Below are 21,822 nucleotides of genomic sequence, written 5' to 3'. Positions count from 1 at the left end.
CCCTCAGGCTGGCTGAAGGAAAGCCTGAGGTAACTGACTTTGGGTACAGGCCCAAGCTGAGAGACTCTGTTTCCTGCCCAGCTCTGAACCAGAGCTTGGGCTCATTAATTGAGAGCAGCCCCACCTAAATGCAAGTTGGAACTGAATGACTTTGTTTCCCACCCCACTCTGAACCAGAGCCTGGGCTTGTTAACTGCCTGCAGCACCACCTGAGTACAGGTGAAACCGAGAGACTTTGTTTACTGCCCCGCTCTGAATCAGAGGCTAGCCTGATTGACTCTCTGCAGCTCCACCTGAGTGCAGGTTTGAGCCAAAGGACTGTAGCTTGCCCTGAGCGAGGGACTAGACTATGGGCTCTAGTTCGCCACTGCGGCAAGAAGTCAGGCGAAGGACTGACGGCTCCCCTGGAAGGGGGAAGACAATGGAAGTGGGGCACAGACGGAGGACAGTGCCCTGAAGAGGATGTCACGATCCGGGTGTGACGCAGGCCCCCACAGAGGAAACAGCAGAGCAAACAATGGGTGAAACCCCACTTGCAAAGGGCACTTCAGAGCTGGACAGAGCTAATTCCCGGAAAAATCAGCAGGAGGCGCTGCGGCGGTGAGTCCAACCAGTTACATATCTCAATGGAAACCTTTGCTCTGTGTGCAGTGGCAGTCAAAAACTTTAACTCTTAGGAAGTATGCAGAATAGACTAGAAAATAATTCTGAAAACATTATAATGCTTTGATGTAACTCACTGGTATGCATTCACTTGGAATACTGTGTTTAGTTTGGATTACCTTATATCTGATCACTCTACCTCTGCAATATTCCTGTGTGACCTTGAGCAGGTCATTGAAACTTCTGTGATGTCCTGTCCCTTTAAATGTTCAGGGGGGCTCTGTGCTTTCTTCCCTCCCCACTGCAAAGCCTCACTCTTGTGTTAGTTTCAGTTGCAGCCAGAACAATGAAGCCACCAGAGCAGGCAGCTTTGTTTTCATCAGCTCCCACTGTGTCTCTTGTGTCTATCTCCTTCTCTGCTGGCTCCAAGAATATAACAATTTCCCTCCCAGCAGAATAGCTATAATAATTGGTTATTTCACAGGGATGTTGGGGGACTTAATTTGTTAATATCTGTAAAGTACTTTGAGAATGGAAGGAGTTGTAGTCATGCAGGGCATTACTGCACAAAGGATTTAAGATGGGTAGAAGACAACTACTTGTTCTACAATTGATGTTAATACTTAAAGAGGTACTATGATTGTTGACTGGCCCAAAATGTGACCTACAGTAAAAATATCACTTTTTAAAAAACATTCCTTCTGATTCTAAACCTGTCCGATTTCCCAAATGAAAGCAATAACATTGATAAAATCCTAGTATCTCTGATGGGGCACTAGCTGAAAACAAATGCTAGAAGCTATTCTTTGTGTGGCTTTGTATAGACGTAATCACTCTAGTACCATCATTTATGGTGCATTACATAGAGGAGACACTGTATAGCTCAAATGCAGGAAAACTCTTATTTTTCAGTTTTTCTTTAGCATTTTTATTTAAGAAGTGCTATATAACTAAGTCTCATTTTCATGAAGCTGTAAATCCAAGATCTTGGTCTAAGGTAATGGTCACTCTTTTCATTTTAACATTGTTATATTCAACTGGGAATTAATTTATACTCAGATAGGTTTACAATTTTCATCCCTTCAATTTAAAAAAAAAAAATCTTTCATTCTTCCACTATCTCTTTTGAACTAATGAAGAAAAATTGGAGCCCTCTAGTGGCAAAAATAATACTTCCAAAGTCTTGTGTCTATTAAAAATTCATTTCTACTCCAAAAGCTTGAGTAAAAATGCCATAGTTGAGCTCCACATCTATGATGTGTCAGTAGTTTTCAAGATCTATTTACAAATACAAATATCCCTCCCCCCTCAATTGTCAGCCTTGGAAACTCACCTTGGGATCTGCCAGCCATACAAGTTTTTCACTTCTTATTCATCATCATCAATAATAAAGGTTCTGCAAGGTAAATTAAGCCCCCAGTGACACCCATGCAGTAGCACTATCTTCAATAGGTTTGTACAGGCAAAGATGATTGGAACTTAGTAAAAAAAACACAGCTCCTTGTTGGTCATGTTGGCTCTGAAGGAATAAAAAATAGTAGAAACTTATTTCAGTAACAAAGACAAGTAGCTGAGAGTCTGAATACACAGAGAGAACAGTCAGAAATAAGAAACTTCTGTTTTTCCATAGTCACTTTTTAGAGTGACACTACAGTCAATGACATATAATTAACATATGCATATTTAGAAAGACAAGGTAGGTGAAGTGATATCTTTTATCAGAACAGTTTTTGCTAGTGGAAGGGACAATCTTTCGAGCTTCACAGAGCTCTTCTTCAGATCAGCAGAAGGTAACCAGCATGCAGAGGCAGATTACATTTTTGTGGGACCCTGGGCTGGAGCAAGTGGGGGCCCATCCCCACCACTTCCACCGGCAGTCCCACCCCCATCGTTCCCCAGTGCTCCTGCCAGGGAGCAGGGTCAGGGCGCGGGAGCTTGCCACACTTTGCCCACCCAGCAGTCCTGCCAGGGAGTGGGGGGAAGCCCCAGCACCTGACCCCGCTCCCCACCAAGAGCACCGGGCCGGTGGAGTGGGGCAACCCCCACATCCCAACAAGACCACTGGGTGGGCAGAGAAAGGCAAGCCCCCGCACCCAGACCCCACTCCCTGGCAGGAGTGCCAGGCAGGTGGAGCGAGGCAAGCCCCCGCGCCCCGACCCTACTCCCCAGCAGGAGCGCCGGATGGGTAGGCAGGTGGAGCAGGTTGGGTCACAAAGGCACCCATTTTTCCAGGGGCCCCCAATTAGTCGTGGCCCAGGACCACGGGCCAAATTAGTTCGAATTATTGAATCTATTGTTCGTTGCCTTGCATATATCAACAATGAATTTCATTCACCAGTACGCAGGAGGGAAGTTTCTGGTGGAGTTCCTCAGGAATCAATCCTGGGACCAAACTTATTGAATATTTTCATTCATGTTCTTGCACAAAAAGTGGAGTGTGTTAATAAAATTTGTGGATGACACAAATTTGGGAGGTATTGCCAATATGGAGGAGGACCAGGGTATCACACAAGAACATCTGGAGGGCCTTGAAAACGGGAGTAATAGAAATGGGGTGAAATTTAATAGCGCAAAGTGCAAGGTCAGATTCTTAGGGAGGAGACTCAAAGAGCTTGGCTTGTTTAGCCTAACCAAGAAAAGGCGGAGAGGAGATTGCTCTCTATAAATACATCAGAGGGATAAATACCAGGGAGACAGAGGAGTGATTTAAGTTAAGCACCAACGCTGACACAAGAACAAATGGATATAAACTGGCCATTAACAATTTTAGGCTTGAAATTTGATGAAGGTTTCTAACCATCAGAGGAGTACTGGTGGGGGAGTATCAAATTAAGTAAAAATCTTAAATGAATCAAACTGCAACACAGAATCTCTATGGATAGTAATTCCATGCTTGAATAATTATAGCAGTAGGGATATATTACAGACCACCTGACCAGGATGGTGATAGTGACTGTGAAATGCTCAGGGAGATTAGAGAGGCTATTAAAATAAAAAACTCAATAATAATGGGGGATTTCAACAATCCCCATATTGACTGGGTACATATCACCTCAGGAAGGGATGCAGAGATAAAGTTTCTTGACACCTTAAATGATTGCTTCTTGGAGCAGCTAATCCTGGAACCCACAAGAAGAGAGGCAATTCTTGATTTAGTCCTAAGAGGAGCACAGGATCAGGTCCAAGAGGTGAATATAGCTGGACCGCTTGGTAATAGTGACCATAATATAATTAAATTTAACATCCCTGTGGCAGGGAAAACACCACAGTGGCCCAACACTGTAGCCTTTAATTTCAGAAAGGGAAACTTTACAAAAATGAGGAGATTAGTTAAACAGAAATTAAAAGGTACAGCACCAAAAGTAAAATCCCTGCAAGCTGCATGGAAACTTTTTAAAGATACCATAATACAGGCTCAACTTAAATGTATACCCCAAATTAAAAATATAGTAAGAGAACCAAAAAAGAGCTACCATAGCTAAACAACAAAGTAAAAGAAACAGTGAGAGGCACAAAGGCATCCTTTAATAAGTGGAAGTTAAATCCTAATGAGGAAAATAGAAAGGAGCATAAACTCTGGCAAATGAAGTGTAAAAATATAATTAGGAAGGCCATAAAAGAATGTGAAGAACAGCTAGCCAAAGACTCAAAAAGTAATAGCAAAAAAATGTTTAGGTACATCAGAAGCAGGAAGCCTGCTAAACAATCAGTGGGACCACTGGACAATTGACATGTTAAAGGAGCATTCAAGGATGATAAGGCCATTGCGGAGAAACTAAATGAATTCTTTGCATTGGTCTTCACAGCTGAGGATGTGAGGGAGATTCGCAAACCTGAGCCATTCTTTTTAGGTGACAGATCTGAGGAACTGTCCCAGATTGAGGTGTCATTAGAGGACATTTTAGAACAAATTGATAAATTAAACAGTAATAAATCTCCAGGACCAGATGGTATTCACCCAAGAGTTCTGGAGGAACTCAAATGTGAAATTGCAGAAATACTAACTGTCATGTGTAACCTATCATTTAAATTAGCTTCTGTACCAAATGACTGGAGGATAGCTAATGTGACGCCAATTTTTTAAAAGGGCTCCAGAGATGACCCTGGCAATTACTGGCCAGTAAGCCTGACTTCAGTACCGGGCAAATTGGTTGAAACTATAGTAAAGAACAGTATTGTCAGACACATAGTTGAACATAATTTGTTGGGGAATAGTCAACATGGTTTTTGTAAAGGGAAATCATGCCTCACCAATCTAGTAGAATTCTTTGAGGGAGTCAACAAGCATGTGGACAAGGGGGATCCAGTGGATATAGTGTATTTAGATTTTCCAAAGGCCTTTGACAAGGTCCCTCACCAAAGGCTCTTAAGCAAAGTAAGCTGCCATGGGATAAGAGGGAAGGTTCTCTCATGGATTGGTAACTGGTTAAAAGATAGGATACAAAGGGTAGGAATAAATGGTCAGTTTTCAGAATGGAGAGAAGAAAATAGTGATGTCCCCCAGGGGTCTGTACTGGGACCAATCCTATTCGACATATTCATAAATGATCAGGAAAAGGGGGTAAACAGTGAGGTGGCAAAATTGGCAGATGATACAAAACTGCTTAAGATAGTTAAGTCCCAGGCAGACTGCAAAGAGCTACAAAAGGATCTCTCGAAAACTGGGTGACTGGGCAACCAAATGGCAGAGGAAATTTAATGTTGATAAATGCAAAGTAATGCACATTGGAAAACATAATCCAAACTATACATATAAAATGAATGGGGTCTAAATTAGCTGTGACCACTCAAGAAAGAGATCTTGGAGTCATTGTGGATAGTTCTCTGAAAACATCCACTCAATGTGCAGTGGCAGTCAAAAAAGCTAACAGAATGTTGGGAATCATTAAGAAAGGGGTAGATGATAAGACGGAAAATATCATATTGCCTTTATATAAATCCATGGTATTCCCACATCTTGAATACTGTGTGCAGATCATAGAATATCAGCGTTGGAAGGGACCTCTGGAGGTCATCCAGTCCAACCCCCTGCTCAATGCGGGACCAATCCCCAGACAGATTTTTACCCCAGTTCCCTAAATGTCCCCCTCAAGGATTGAACTAACAAACCTGGGTTTAGCAGGGCAATGCTCAAACCGCTGAGCTATCCCTCCCACCAGAGGTTATTGCCCCATTTCGAAAAAGATATCGGACTTGGAAATGGTTCAGAAAAGAGCAACAAAAATGAATAGGGGCATGGAACGGCTGCAGTATGAGGGGACTTTTCAGCTTGGAAAAGAGGCGACTAAGGGGGGATATTATAGAAGTCTATAAAATCATGACTGGTGTGGAGAAAGTAAATAAGGAAGTGTTATTTACTCCTTCTTATAGCACAATAACTAGGGGCCACCAAATGAAATTAATAGGCAGCAAGTTTAAAACCAAAAAAAAAGTAAGTGTTTTTTCACACAATGCACAGTCAAGCTGTAGGACTCCTTGCCAGAGGATGTTGTGAAGGCCAAGACTAACAACGTTCAAAAAAGAACTAGATAAATTCATGGAGGATCGATCCATCAATGGCAGGATGGTGTCCCTAGCCTCTGTTTGACAGAAGCTGGGAATGGATCACTTGATGATTACCTGCTCTGTTCATTCCCTCGGGTGCACCTGGCATTGCCCACTGTCGGAAGACAGGATACTGGGCTAGACGGACCTTTGGTCTGACCCAATATGGCCATCCTTACGTTCTTATGAGTGAAATTCTGAAATAGTCTTCCAGCTAGGGTTACCAACCTTCCCTGTTTCGCTGGGAGTCTCCCAGAATCAGGATCTATCTCCTGAGGCTACTGAAGCCAAGCTGGGAGATTTTAGGCACTAAAGGTCCAGGGGCGCAGTGGGGCTAAGGCAGGTTCCCTGCCTGCCCTGGCTCCGCTCCTGAAAGCAACCGGCATGTCCCTGCAGCCCCTGGCGGGGAGGCTGGGGTCTCAGCACGCTGCCCCATCCCTGAGTGCCAACTCTGCAGCTCCCATTGGCTGGGAACTGCCCCAGCCCAGATCCTCCTCCTGCACCCAAACACCCTCCCAGAGCCTGCACTCCCTCCTGCACCCCACCCCCCAGCCCGGTGAAAGTGAGTGATGGTGGGGGAGAGCGAGCGATGGAGGGAGGGGCTGGGGCCTTGGAGAAGGGGTGTTGCCTCGGGGAAGGGGTGGGGTAGTGGGTGGGGCAAGGGCGTTTGGGTTTGTGAGATTAGACAGTTGGCAACTCTACTTCCAAGGGGAGCAGTGGGGACAAAAAACCTAACTTGTTTCATGGCTGAGCTTGATAATTGTATTGGGGGGATGGTATGATGAGATTGCCTACAGTGGCATGTGGCCCATCTGTGACTGCTAGCAGCAAAAATCCACAATGACCAGAGATGGCACAGTAGATGGGGAGGGCTCCAAGTTACTAGAGAGAATTTTTTTCCCAGGTGCCTGCCTGGCGGGTCTTGCCCACATGCTCAGAATTCAACTGATCACCATATTTGGGTCAGAAAGGAATTTCCTCCAGGTCAGATTGGCAGAGTTTTTTTTACCTTCCTCTGCAGCATGGGGCACGGGTCACTTGCTGGTTTAAACCAGAGTAAATGGTGGATTCTGTGTAACTTGAAGTCTTTAAACCATGATTTGAGGACTTCAGTAATTAAGCCAGAGGTTATGGGCCTATTACAGGAGTGGATGAGATTCTGTGGCCTGCAATATGCAGAAGGTCAGACTAGATGATGACAACGGTCCCTTCATGCCTTAATATGTATGAGTTTATGAGTCTATAAAGTTGCTCAGTTGTCAACGTTCCTCAAGGAGTTCCTCAAGGTCTGGCCAATAAAATATAATGCATCTGAATAATCATATTGCCTCCCAGAGGCCACTATAGCCATTCTTGTTTTTGTATAATTGTATTGGGCCAGAATCTGTGGTGATGTACAATGGTTTAGCTCCACTGAAGTTAAAGGAGCCGTACCAGTTTACAATAATTTGGCCTTTTAAAACTTTTTAAATAGGAGACTAGTACACCACAGTGGTTCCCATCTATGTCTGTAGCAAACACGTACTGGTTTATTATATATAAGAAGGAAATTGCCATTTTAGGTGAAATGTTGGGTTGCTATTATTTGTTTACTCTAATTCTTGACTTTTAACCATTAAACTTTTAGACATACTGATAAGTAGGTTTAAGCCAGAACAGAAAAATATTTTCACAACACACCTGCTTTCTGTGTCTACAGCTATGAAATGTGCATAACTCCCAAAATTTCACATCCTTCCACAAGTGGATAAAACTGACAGAGAGGATGTATGACAAAGGCATCTGGATCGGATCATCGCTAGTGAATGCAGGCAATCTGTCTGCACCCAAGAGAAAAGTTATTTTATAGTGTTATGTAAAGATACTTACTATACCCTCCATCTTTTCTGGAAAAATAAGATACAATTTATGCTCTGAGAATTGCTGAGCAGAAGAAGATACCTGAACATCCAGCTTATTAGAGAGAGAAAGCGAGCGAGAGAGAGAAAATGTTCAAAGACAGGATTTTGGTTTCACTCCTCGAGAGAAATGGTATAGGAAAACATTACAGCAATGATTTAAAAGTAACTGGCAGGCCTAGAAAGTATGATGTCCCCAGAGTCAACTGACATTTCCAACAGAGAGATGATGATCTGTCAGGGAATATTTTTTGTAGCCAAAGGAGTCATATAAATCCCAGGAAATATATTAAAGTTAAGCCAACCATGATAGGCACTCTGTCATTTTTGTTTTAAAAGTATCAGTATTATCTAAAATTCTTTCTAACAAGTCCTATTGATTGTAGGGTCACCTCCTGGTGAGGGCAAAATTGAGCAGCTACAAGTGGCTTTGCTGCTGCTACTCAGATCAACAAACCTGTTGCCTGTGACTGAAGCTGGTGTTTCTGTTTCTTTGGACAAATCTACACTACACTGATTTGTTTTTGTTAGTTTTTAATAAATGTTACATAAAAGGAGATTACTTCATCTACTTTTCCATAAAACTGCCTTATTCCAGGGTCTTTATGTTAAATTTTATTTGGAGTGTGTACAGCAGTATTATTATTTACACCGGTGTGAGATAATTTTATGATAAGTCACATCTCCCTCACTCCATCCCAGCATGGTAAATATGAACTCTCCTGTGGGCATTACTTATACTTTGTGCTCTGAGTAGAGCTGGTTGGGAATTTGAGACTTGAGGCTGAGTCTCCCACCTTCCTCATGCGTGGTCTAACTACTTTGCTATTGGCTGCTCTGGGATATGTTGTTCTCCCTCTTCATGAAAAAAATTCAAAAGGTTTAGTTTTTGTTCTGATGCAAACAAAAACAAATTGTGAAATCTTGACATTTTTTATGAAATGGAATTCTTGTTTTCCAGCCTGAAGTAGCTGATATGATGGGTTTACTTGCAGTATATAATTCAATCACTAGATGTCTGTGTGTGCTGTACAGGGTTCCATACAAGATGTGGTCTCTGATAAACAACAGAGAGCTGAGCTGGGATTGTTGCTGGAAAGTCTTTTTGAAGTGTTTATAATTGGTTACTCTTCTGTTTAACAAATGCCTCTTGTTTAAGAAGATCTCTTGCTCCACATTTCATGACAGCCAAATGATTACATAGCCATATAACACCAACTCATTATTCAAGATATATATCAACATATACCACATAAGGTAGGACAGGATCAACCCTGTATACTAACGTCAAACTGTTCCTTAATAGACTGACTCAGCTTTTCTGATGTTAGAAGACTAATTCAATCAACTGGAAATAATTGCCATGCTGGATTTTTGTGCCCACTTATCATTAATTTCTTGATATCCTCTTGGTCTGTCCTGATTGAGTGCTTCCACTGAACTTTACTGCCTTTGTCACCAGGTTGTTCAGTCAGTATTCTCCTGAATGACAAGGTAAATTCTGTTGGGTAATATGTTGTCATGCCCAGGTTTCCTACTAATACATGACAAGTTTGCTATTTCTCATTTGTTTGGTCTCAACAATATTATAAATAGAAAATGTTTCCCACATATATCTGCAACAGATTACATAGGAAGCATAAGAAAACTGTGGACATTCATAAACTACAATGCATACAATATTCTACACTCATTCTGTGAGACCATAGAATTAAGGGGAGTGGTCCATGCACAACTAGCATAGAATATAATGGCAAGATTTTATTTTAAAAATGGCTACTAACAGATATCAGCAGTAGTGCAGTATTTTCATATTGCACCAATAAATGAGGTAATGTGCAATGTCCGCTGTCATACAATATTTTCCATTCTGCATTTGTGAAAATGAAAAATACTCCCCTGCAAAAACAGAAGGGAATAAATGTGCTTGTTCGTATCCTTTTGCTTGGGAAACTGAACTAATGATCCACAATATCTGAACACACCCTAAAGCTTTACCAGCTGCCACATGAATTTTACCTGATCTCTTTATATGATGAGGTAAAACATGCATATTCAGTGGCACAGAAGCCCCTGATATCAAAGGTTTTCTCTGCCCAGTGAAGTCTCAGTAAATGTAACAAAAGAAACTACTGTAGCAACTATTCTAATTACTTTCCTGTTACACTGAAAGAAATAATGGCATTTTAATGGAAATTTAATCTCTGCAATTTACCAAAGATGTGTATTCCTATTATTTCTCTGACACTGCTTCATGTATTAAATGAGACTGTAGGTTTTTCCCCCTCTGAACAAATATTTCAGTAATAAGATTTTAAATAAAATTTACTTTCTGCTTTTTTCATTACCTTCACTGTCTGAGTGAAATGCTACAAACCAGCTACCCCTTTTTTAAAAAACAGTTTTGGCACAATGTAAAATATCATCAGGTATCCTAAATGTGTACCCTCCTTTCAAAAAGCTGTATGCATTTAATTCCTTGCCCAGCCGTTTTGAGAATATCTTTGAGATTCTAAAACCCTTTTTAGGTATGCAAGTTGATGCATAAAGATTTGATCATTTGTCCCAGTGTTTTATGTACTTAAACACCCTATCCATACATTTATCTTTCTGAGATATTTCTCTGTCCAAGTTGTATTTGATATTCTCTAATGAAAAATCATGAGTTTGGTAAATTGAATAAGAGAACCCCAGAAAATGACTTGCATTTAAGGTTTGTGACAAATCCATACTAAGTTCCTAATCCGGCAAACATTTATGCACATACTAAATTTTACTCACATGAGTAGACCCATGGGCTTCAATGGGACTACTCAGGTGAGTAAAATTAATCTAGTGCATGTTTGTAGGATACGGGCCATTTATTAAGAGTACTCTTGTAATATCTATTTACAAACCACTTCTGGTTTTAGCTCTCCGTCTCTTGTGTGTTTATGGGAATCAGAATAAAGCTAATCTATGTACTGAAATTTAAATCACTTTCACTGAAAAAGCACAAATCCAGTCTGCTAAGAGGGTTATGAGCAGAGACACTGCTAATGCAAATATAAGATACTTATCCTGGGTAATTTTCTGGGAAAAGAATCTGTTTTCTGTTACACCAGAAGTCATATTGCCACCCCTTCACCATCCCCCCCTCCTCCCTGCCCCCAAGTTTTCAAAAGACGTATCTGATCTCACATTTGGTCACTATATAAGAAAATGACCAAATTGCATATGGGATTTTTCAGAGTTACTCTTACAAAATGCATTAACCAACAGCTATTCTGAAGCATATAACTGTATATAGAAAACAATATAAGTGAACCAAAAACAAAAAAATAAGCATGTAGAGTAATTTACCAACATTTACATTTATGTGATATGAATTGATTTCCTGCAATAAAATCAAATATTGCTTGAAAACATATTTCTTCTCCATTGTGAGTAAAGACCTAATTTTGGAGTAATGAAGGAATATGTGTTATAGAAAATCCTTCCATCCTTCCTGGTATGCTTTGTAACATTCAATAAGGAGCTAGACAGCTTTGTTTTATAACAAATGACTCTGTGCCATCCTAATGGTGGTAGCTGATAGTTTGCACTGCAGACAAGCATCAGCCCTGCCAAGTAATCAGTTTTCAACTAGACCAGTTATGTGCTATCAGCTTTCATCTCATATTAAATTCTCCTTTTGTCTAGTCCATCCTCACAAGACATGAAATACACATATATTCATTATAGCTTTTACAAATTAAATAGTGAGATGTTATTCAAAAACTTTTCTGTAGAATTTGCTTTTGTAGGCAGAGGTTCTTAGGCATGACAGGAAATCAATGTCAAAAATGCTGTTCGGGGAATTCTAATGTATTTTAAACATTTACCCATATTATTGACTCTCTGTTACATTTGTTAGTGGGAATCTTTGTGTAACAGATGTGATAAAACTTTTTGTTACTGCATTAGCAAAAATGAATACTGATACGGCGGAGCTATTACAAATGATGAAAATTTGATCAGACTGTCATATTGTCACAGAAAAGAAGTCTCTTTCTACATTCAAAAAAAATTAAAAAAGGAACACAGAGTCCATTTCAACTCACTTTCAAAGCTGGTATTCATATTGACAATGGTTCCTTCCACAGATGTTTAAGGTATTAAGATTGGAAATTTGAGGTCATCTAGCCCAGGCTCTTCCATGGAGATAGTAGAGTACTGATAGATTTCTGCAGAAATCCATTATTTCCCTGACTGCCTTAACAAAGTCATGTGGCACATTAGTCCATTGTCCAATTGACCTTCCCTGTTATCATGTGGGTGATAGTTTAGTCTTGTTTTTAACTTCTCTATTTGTATGTCTTTATGCCTCAATATACCTGCATTTCACTGCCCCATTTTTTCTTTCAGTTAGAGCTTTACAATTACTTATATTATTTCAGATACTAATGCAGGCCTTTTTCCCACCTTCCATAGGTCACCTTACCTAAACCTTTCATGCTTTTTGATATTGTCTCAAATTAATCAGTTTGTTTTAAAGCAAAGTATGGAAAGGTGCATGTGGATTCGCTGTAACTTGAAGTCTTTAAATCAAGATTTGAGGACTTCAGTAACTTAACCAGGGATTATATATCTACTACGGGGGTGGGTGGGGCAGGTGGATGGGGCCTGTGATGTGCAGGAGGTCTTAATTGTCTGTTCTGGCCTCAAAATCTATGAGTCTATTTGGTACTATGTGGCAATATGGCTGCACAGAGAAAAAAAATGGTTTCTTTGGTCTTCCACTCATTACTTCTCTCTTTATATGTCCCAATATAGTATTTTACTTTTTGCAGCAGCAGAATATATCATGCTCTTATTCACTTAATTTTCACTATTACCCCCTCCAATCTTTTTCTCTACTGTATTTTCTCCATTTCTGCATCAGATTCTCTATTGCCAACAGTGAAATTCACCCCGTGCAGAGAGCCTATACGCCACATATATCTGTTCTGTGTTATAAACTCTATCATACATACAGGGTGCAGAGGCCTTGTGATGGCTCTGTGTGCAAAGAGAGTTTACTTACCAGTAGCTACTGTTCTTTGAGGGTTGCCTCTGTGTATTCACACTCAAAGGAACTGCCTTGAAAATCCATATCTGCTGGGGGGTACTGTAGCATTCTTGCATAAGGGTGATGTCATAGCTTTACTCTGTATTAAAGGAGTGCACACGCCAACCTCCTCAGCAGCCTTCTTCCAATTTGCAGAGTTTCTGACTTGTAACCTCTCTTTCATCTTTGTATTCCCACTTGTGGGAGATTAGCAAAATGTGTTCCATCAGGCGGATGCATGGAGAGGAGATCTTAACTAAATATGGACAGTAACACCTCTCTTCCAAACTGGGCATCGGAGCGCAATGCTAAATCCAAGGAGTGAAAGTATGCATGGAACTCCAAGTTGCTGCTTTGTGTATCTCCACCAGAGGAACATACCTAAGGCAGGCTTCTGATTCTGTGACATCTCTAGTGGCTTCCTGCGTCCAGCAGACCATCTTCACCTGTAGGCTGGAGGCAGGGGTTGCTTCTGGAGCCTTCTAGGGCATTAAAGTCTGTTAGGCGAGGTGCACTGTACCAGAAGAAGTTTAGCAAAATTGTGGACAGCTTGAGGGGTCAGAAGGGAAAGTTTGCCATCCTCAAGGTTAAAAAAAATCACACACCAATGGGACCTGGTTGTTTTCTATGAGGAGATCAGACAGCAAACATCAGACACCAAAACACATGTTTATTTTATTTCTCTCTCTCTCTCTCTCTCTCTCTCTCTCTCACACACACACACACACAGAGTTGTTTGGATGTTTAGTTGGACTTTTTGTTTTTTTTCTCTAGTGAATTTTGGAATCATGGGACTGGTGATACTGCTATTGCCTCTGACAAGATGCCTATTAAAAGAAAAAGAACGAGGAGTACTTGTGTCATCTTAGAGACTAACAAATTTATTTGAGCATGCTCGGGGCATCTTGTCAGAGGCAATAGCTCGGGGCATGCTCAAATAAATTTGTGAGTCTCTAAGGTGCCACAAGTACTCCTCATTCTTTTTGCTGATACAGACTAACACGGCTTCCACTCTTAAAGGAAGAAGCAGCTGTCAGCAGGGTGCTGCTGTATAAAAGGAGTTGCCACTTCCTTTCTTCCTTACCCTGGAGCTGCCACCCAAAGAAAGTGACCAACCTTTCCCTTCCCCCTCATCTAACCCCCCATCAGCAGCAGAACCAGTGGGCTTCATGACAGCAGTAATGGGATTCAGAGTGCACCTTAGGCTGGGAGTAGGAAGTCACTGAGAACACTGTGGGCAGAAGCAGAGTGAAGTTTGGGAGCAGGCTTGAGCGGATGGAGCTGGGGGTGAGGAGAAGGCTGGAGAGCTGAAGCGTAGAATCTGGGAAGAAGTAGGGTGAGGGGAAGGAGGCAGAGTCTAGGGCAAGTGGGACCACCAGATAGCAGGATACATGGAGGTTAAAGGATCATCGAATGGTATTTGTGTAAATAAAATCTTGGTGAAAAGGTGGATAAAATACATTGATTTTGTGATAAAGTGGAAATGGATTGTGGGAGAGTGAAATTAGTTTGTTGATGTAGGGGATGGAGTGGGGGAATGAAATGAGTTTTGTGGGGGATGTGGAACAACAGATTTTGTGTGAGATAGAGGCAGTTTGTGAGTTTTGCTCACCCCCATTCCCTCACTATAACCCATTCAGACATGAAAAATTCCTTGCCCCACCCACCCTGCCTGAGGAATTGCTGTGTTTGCTGAAAGGTGTTGTGCAGTTCCACTTCTCCATACCTTTAATTGAAGAGAATTTCACCGGAACATGATCTGTCCTTTAATTGGTGGTTCACACTATGAAAACATTTGGGAAGCCCTGTCCTCGGGCTTGGACCAGTCTTGTATATTCTCTTTTGGGCAGGAACTGCCTCTTACTGTGTATCTGTAGAGTGCCTAGCATGGTGTATCCCTGATTTCTGTTAAGGCCTCTAGGCATTGCTATAATACTTAAAATATAAACAATTACATATTATAACATCATCATAATTTTAAAAGACTCAAGGAGTGGGGATTCCACCACACTCTTGGAGAGATTGTTCTACAGTGAAATGTTTCCTTTTATTCAATCTAAGCTTCCCATTCTTCATTTAATTTCATTTTATTATGTCTACTTATGCTCCTTACAGCATGCTAAACAATTATTCTCCCTCCTTGATATTTACACCTTTCAGCTCTGTATTTGCGTCTGAATGTGTTGGATTCATCAATTAATCAAACTGAGATAGCTGTTAGCATTTCAGAGATCTATACAGGTGGATGTAATGGAATAAACTATGAAATGCATGAGGAAAAAAATATGAAATGCATTATGAAGTATTTTCCAAGAATGTCTTAAATTTTGGCTATTGACTCAAGACAAAAATCAGTGTAGCTTAACTCTAAAAACTGAGCAGCTGCTCAGAGCTGAATGGACCCTCTGAGGAGAATGAGCTAAGAACTCTTAAATAGAGTGGATTGAGGCTGCACACAGCTGGAAGTGAAAAATGTGTCCGTCTGTCTCTGTAGCAGGAGGCCAATGCAGCTCACACACTATGAAAGTAATGTATATCATTCCCTGGTGAACAGACCAGAAAAGCTCCAATACTTCAGGAAGCAGCTAGGGAATCTACACATATGAACAATAATAAATTAAAGTATAAGAATCTCAATATCTCTTTGGAAGAGCATAGGTCATAACCCTGCTAAAATAATATTGCATCTTTCCAGTCTGGTTCATCTGAGCAGTGAACGAAGTTTAAAATATGAAAACAGGCAACATACATCACTCATCAAAGAAAACTGCCAAAAAGGTAAAACAATATTCTGCTGGAATGGGCACTCAGTAAGAATTCATTCAATAGACATTTCACTTAAGCTTTATCAATATCTGATCCTTGATATTGGAAGTGCCAAGTGAGCAACACAAATAAGAGCTCTTATAATAGGTTCTGCCACAGCTGACAATATCTGACAGTCATCAGGTTGCATAAGCATGAATAATGTTTCCCAAAAGAAAGTATGGAGGACACACCAGGACAGATCCTTGGAGGAACTGGAGAAGAAAAGAAAAAGAAGAAAAAAGTAGTAGTAAGCAGGACTAAATATACAGGGGACAAAGCAATTATTTGAATTATGGTAATGTCATGGTGAATAGACAAATAATGCATTTTAATAGTGGTAACAAAATTTCAAGGTTAACAGTGTTAGATTCCACAGAGGCATCCAACAGCAGCAGTGTGGGGGGGGGAGAACTTTGGTCTTCAGATAAACACAGGGTATTACCTACACAAGGGCATACGGATGCTGTGAAATGAATAGAAAACAGACCGGAACCTATTAACAAAACAAACCAAACTCATTTAGATGGGCAGACAGTAATTGTGACTTGGAACCTTCTTCTCAAAAATCTTTCCCAGAAAAGGTATGTAGCAGAATTTCTCTAAGAGTCCAAAATGATTGATTCACAACTGAAAGTAACTGAAGCAGAGAGACTGATATTATAGACAGCAACAGTACTTAAATTGCCTAAACACTTCCCCAAGCATTCTCAAGCATTAAATGAAGAGGTAATTAAATGCAATCTCAAGCTGACCTCCTCAAACTTCCCTATGGTTTGTCAAGAAACTCTGGAAAAGTAAAACACAAATAACATCTTCTTGGTATACATTCAGTAATACCACAAGGTGTATAGTAAGGGAGGAGTTGGAGGGCACTGAGGCTATGGCCTGACCCAAAAGAGATCTGCTTCCCATTAGCTGGACCCACAAACGGAACCTGACTTCTGAAAATAAAAGCCTGAGCGTAAGGAACTGTTAATACAGCAGTACGCAGAATAAAGAAGCCAAGTCTGCAGGTGTACAGATATTACATTCCCATTTTCATTGTGACTTTCAGTTTGCAACTCATAACAGAAAACAAAGTGTGAAAATTCAACTGACTTATTTTGCAGTGATACATCAGCCATGTGTTCTTGGTCCTCTACTTATAAATTCCCAAGGGCAGACACACAGCTAACATGACCGTTTTTTGCTGAATGGGCTTTGTGCAGTAAATTCTTCTCCTTCCACAACAGAGAACTTCTTCAGTAATAAGGCCACCATGCCTCATGATACAGGAGCGTTTCCTGTGTTTGTACAAGACCATTTCTTGGACCAAATTATCCTGCCTATGGTATCAGTTCTGTGCACAGGAGGTCACAGTCACCATCATCTGATAAAACCTGCCTATGAAGGAAAACACAGTTTAATGAACCAGGACTATGGATAGATATAACATGGAGGCACCTGGAGACAAGACTAAGCAGGTGTTGTGTTTGCAAATACAGGGCTGACACAATATAATGCCAGGTACCTGACAGGGATGGTAGTGACTTGGGGAGAAAAGTTTTCTTCCATCAAGCATACAAGCATACCCAACACTCAACAGAACTGAATACTTCACTTCTTTCCCTTCGTCTTACCACTACCATCCCTTCCTCCCCCCCCCCCCCCCCCATTGCTATAGAAGGAAGCTGAGCTATCAGTTAGTCCCATGTTTCATATGTCTAATTAGACAACATGCATCATGAAAGATGGAGTCTATATATGCCTGGCTTTGCACACAGCTACACCTTAATTACTGCTGAATTCTGCAGAATTGATAACTACAGCAATCAAAGTAACGTGCTGTGACACTCTGCACCCCAGGGTTGTGGTTGTGCTGAGTGATAAAAGAACCTGGAGGGGTTTGCTGCTTGTCACTAGCAAAACATTTGTGAGAGACAGCCAAGGCTGAAGAGTTAAGGGGGCACAGCAGTTCCACAGTCCCAGGCTGCACCCCGGGGATCCCGTCACACGTGCTACACATGTCATAAACATTCTGTGGACACTATATCCGTCTACTACTACTAGAATAATCCTTTCTGAGCTGCAAGAAGAAAACAACTTGTCAAATCAGCAGATGAAGAAGCAAGTTCCAGTTCATTAGAGCTCTGTGTGTTAGATGCTTAAACAGCTTTTGGAATAACAGAAAATTGTGCATGAGTATATAGGCAAGTACAAAATAATCTGGATTAGCAGATAGACTACTGTATATCTCCACTGACTACAACCTAGTGGCTAGTTTGGCATTTTCCTGCCCATCATAAATAACCATTTTATATCCTATGTAGACATTTGGTACATCACAAAAACACCATGTAATATGACAACATCAGCAATCTTTGTTCACAAGAGGCCAGATTGAAAGAAAGAAGGATGTAGCCCATCAGGGCTGAGGTATATTTACAGAGATACACTCAGAACCATGCCTCTCTCATACTCTTATCTGCCTGTCACATTTAGGTGCATCTAAATTCATCAACCTTTTTAACAATTCCACTGTAAATAGAAAATGAGGAAGATTGGTCAAGAAGTCAATGCCAATGAGGCACCTGTAACTCGCTCATAGTGTAAATGTATCCATGTGACAATCTTTTTCTGTTATAAATAAGAGTGAATGGTGCCGATATCATGTTAGTAATAATATCACATTATCCTCAAGATGGCTAGTAATAGCACTACAGCAAAGAAGTTTGACTCAGAAGACTTTCAGGGGCATTATTATTGTTTCATTCTGATTTAAAATGAGTATTAAAAGCTCTGCTGCTTTTATACATATAAGGAGATGCAGAGCTGCATTGAACTAACTTTTGCTGCTGTCCTCAAACTATCTGGCCAGTCCAGAATTTCACAGCATTTTCTGTAGCTGCAGAACTGAACTCCACCAGAAGTCCTTGTCTTAGGCTGGGTCTACACTACCCGCCTGAATCGGTGGGTAGAAATCGACCTCTCGGGGATCGATTTATCGCGTCCCATTGGGACGCGACAATCGATCCCCGAATCGACGCTCTTACTCCACCAGCGGAGGCGGGAGTAAGCGCCGTCGACGGGAAGCCGCAGAGGTCGATTTTGCCGCCTTCCTCACAGCGGGGTAAGTCGGCTGCGATACAGCGAATTCAGCTACACTATTCACGTAGCTGAATTTGCGTATCTTAAATCGACCCCCCCCCTGTAGTGTAGATGTAGCCTTAGTGGAGAGAGGCACCAAAGGAAAAATTCAGCTTGCTTCATAACTCAATATTAGGGGAGTAATTATTATTATCAACCCAAATTGACTTCAGTGGGAGATTAGTCTGAGTTAAAGGACAATGTGATGTCTCCATTATTATTAAATTTATTTATATATCACCATTTATTTAGTTGGATCTTTATACAAAGTTTTAACAAGTTCTGCATCCCAAAGATTATCTAAAGCATCCAATAAGAACCAGACACGGAGCAGGCAAGTATTGTAATGGGGAGATTTTTGGTGAGAACAAAGTATGGAAAGTTTCTGGAAGAAATAGATTTTAAGGAGGGATTAAAAGGAAGAAAGAGAGGGCAAACAAGAAATGGCTGTTAATTATTAGTGGAAAGGAGAAGAAAACTGTGATGGCTGAATGATAGTAGAGAGACAAAAGTACAAGGAAATACTATCTAATGGAAAAGGCTAGAGGAAGTGCAAAAACAATGGATGATCATTGTGGTGAAGGAGTTAAACCAGCAAGCACTTAGTGCCAGGAACTAGGCTTTGGCAAGCAGAAAGCAAAACGTAAATAATGAAATGTAAATTTTACTTAATAGTGATAATATTAATAGAGGGACAGGAAGAAAATAACCAACTAGTCCATTTCCACTTCTCATTGGTCTCTTTGCTCCTGCAGAAGCTTTTCATGAATTTTTAGTCTTGTGAGCAGCTGTGACAAGTCTGGTGCTACTCCTGCAGTTCCATTTTTAATTCCTCTTCTCTCCCTGCTCAATGTAAATCATTAGCATCATCAACAACCGTCCATCCAAACTGGATCATGGTATACGCGTAAAAGGTCTAATCAGGTGCTTGAAGAATCCGCTTATGGCTGACAAGTCCAATTCGAGCACGACACAGCTTGTTACAAATTTCACAGATCCATATGTTGTCTGAGTTAGAGTCCAAGATTACAACACGCTGCTTTCTTCTCTCTCGCTTTGCTTCCATCCTCTGGATCAAAGCCGCTTCCTGTTGAGCTGCACCCTTTGCCAGATATTCCCTCCAAATTGGATGGGATTCTTTGCACTCCTCCCAGCTTTTCACCTTGATGCTGACAAACGTTGTGTCATTTTTGCACACGTTGTGGTACCGCATAAAAGGTGACCCTGCTTTCTTAGAGCCATCCCGAATCTCACTGCACAAAATATTACTGAGGATATGGTCTCCTCCCATTCAGTTTAAATAATGTAATACTAATATATGCTTCCAGAACTGTGGTACAGCTCTCTGAAGTGATATAGCATTAAAAAGGAAAAGAATCTAATTGGCCAAATCACCAGCAGAAATGTCTCAGTATATTTAGGTTCTGCTCCTATACAAATCAGTGTCAAAACATTAAAGAGCAGAGTCATCAGAACAATTATTAGATCACTTAGGCTACATCTACACTACGGGGGGGGGGTCGATTTAAGATACGCAAATTCAGCTACGTGAATAGCGTAGCTGAATTCGACGTATCGCAGCCGACTTACCCCGCTGTGAGGACGGCGGCAAAATCGACCTCTGCGGCTTCCCGTCGACGGCGCTTACTCCCACCTCCGCTGGTGGAGTAAGAGCGTCGATTCGGATAAATCGATCCCCGAGAGGTCGATTCCTACCCGCCGATTCAGGCGGGTAGTGTAGACCCAGCCTTAGAAAGGAGTTTGTTTTCCCCTTGCTTACTTCCAGCAGAGCAGTACTGCTGCTTTCCCGCTGTTATCATGCTCATGGGATGGAGCATGCAGTTTCTCAAATTTAAACTTACCCCTTCCTGGCTCAGGTAGTTTCAGATATACTGCAAACTCTTTATTTACTACTTACAAAATTCTAACTCCAGTTAGGATAAGGCTTGTTTATGAAAACAACCCACCCATAGAAAGACTGTGTATGTGCTTTATTGATTTGTAGGATCAGAGAATTTAAAGGTGAAAAATGTCTCCAGGCGTTCCACTTAAAAATGTATGCTCACTGTACAGAGACGAGCTATGGTTCGCGCTAAAGGACTGGTCTCATATCAAAACTTCTCCTGTGCCTGATGTAAGGTTTTCCTAAAACACCGTTTTTGTGAAAGAAAAGGAAGGAAACAGTCTTTTGTCAGTTGGAAGTTTTACTTTAAACAGCCCAACTAGTGTATTCTTTCAGATATATGCACTGATTCATTGCACTAACCATTAATAGCTCTACTTTACCCATTTATGTGCACTTATCTTGGCTGAATGGATACTTCAGCTTGCAGTACTGCCCTTTCCATGTCTCCCTGGCATATTTTTAATGCATTATTGAATTTCAGCCAGAATCAAAAAAAGATTTTGCTTCTTTAAGAATGTATAATTGTTGTTGACAGCAAACCAGCTAGAAGAATCACTTCCAGATTAATTAACAGTGACCCATAATTAAACACAGCAGTACTTAGAGATGGAATGGTCCCTTGATAGTATTGCTTTAGCTATAATGAGTGTTTATCATTATTGTTTGCTTGGACTGTAGCAGTTATCAAGGTCAGTTACAAAGTTTTTTAATTAAAAGGAAATATGTAAAAGGTACTAGCCTTGACAGAAAACAACTTGAAATATTCATGATTTACAGATCATCTCACTATACTCAGATCCCAGCAGCATAATTTTTAGTCACAAACTTGCTGCATAGCCTAATATTTTCCTTTAACAACATTCTTTTAA

This window comes from Chrysemys picta, chromosome 3, assembly GCF_011386835.1.
Source record: "Chrysemys picta bellii isolate R12L10 chromosome 3, ASM1138683v2, whole genome shotgun sequence".
NCBI classification, from domain to species: Eukaryota; Metazoa; Chordata; order Testudines; family Emydidae; genus Chrysemys; species Chrysemys picta.
The sequence above is the reverse complement of the archived record's forward strand: the minus strand, read 5'-3'. Positions refer to the sequence as shown.